Source organism: Belonocnema kinseyi, chromosome 8 (genome assembly GCF_010883055.1).
Source record: "Belonocnema kinseyi isolate 2016_QV_RU_SX_M_011 chromosome 8, B_treatae_v1, whole genome shotgun sequence".
Classification (NCBI taxonomy): Eukaryota; Metazoa; Arthropoda; class Insecta; order Hymenoptera; family Cynipidae; genus Belonocnema; species Belonocnema kinseyi.
In genome coordinates, this window is record NC_046664.1 from 84,443,823 (window position 1) to 84,445,082 (window position 1,260).

Below are 1,260 nucleotides of genomic sequence, written 5' to 3' on the forward strand. Positions count from 1 at the left end.
TTTTGAAAATTAAAATTCGAAAATTTTTTCTAAAGCCTCCAGCGGACTTCGTTTTCGCACGAAAAAATTTTATGTGCCCTTATTGCATCCGGACCCACAATTGTCTTAATTGCTTGAATTCTCTGAATTGTTTCAATTCTCTGAATTCCCGGCATTCTCTGAGTACCTTGAATTTTCTGAATTCCTTTGATTATGTTAATTCCTTGAATTCTCTGAATTACTTGGATGGTTTGAATTCCTTGGGTTCTCTAAATTTATTTAATTCCTTAAATTCTCTGAATTTCGTGAATTTTCTGAATTCCTTCAATTCCTTGAATTCTTTGAATTCCCAGAATCCCCTGAATGACCAAAATTCTCTGAATTATTTGTATTTCCTAAATTCCTCGAGTTATCTGAAGTCCTTTGAATCCTCTGAATTCCTTCAATTCTCTGAATTCCTTAAATTCTCTTAATTTCTTGAATCCTCTGAATTCTCAGCATTTTCTGAATTCCCAGCATTCTGTGAATTCCTTGAATTCGTTTAATTCCCTGAATTTCTTGAGATGTCTGAAGTCCTTGAATCCTCTAAATTCTTTGAATTGTCTTACTTCCTTGAATTATCTGAATTCCTGCAGAAATTCTTAATGTAATTTCAGACTAACCAGAGCTGTGAATTAAAATTTTTTTTTAAACATTAAGAATTGCTTTTACTCTTTAATAATAATACAGATTCTTTGAAATAATTGAACACGTAACACCTAAAGAAATAATGGGTTTATTTCTGAAAAAGGATTCTTCTTTCGATCTCTCTAGCAGCTTAAGGGAAAAAGCACCTGACCGGCAATCGGAAGTTCTGTAGTTCCATTCACAACAGAGCAAAGAAGAATACTTTTTTTCAGATAAAATTGTTTTGCGGCTGGGATATTATATTTTTATTCCCAGTACAGTTAAAACAAAATTTCAACTTGTATGAAACGCATAGAGTGAACCTGAAACAATTAAATCAATAATACAAAAAACAACTAAATCAATACTTCATAAGCTAAAAACAATGACAAAATCATATGATTGTTATGTCCTGATCAGAAAAAGATATAATCATTTATCTTTCGCTCTTGCTTTCACTTGCAGACACCATTCGTTTCATTGTCAAGGATGGTCAGCAAAGTCGAGGTCAGCCGAAGAGAGTGGCTGAGGTCACGAACCTTGGGAGCGACGTATAAGCGCTCTCTTTAACATTATTGGCGAAGCAATTAACTACACGGAGATAAGTTTGGTAGC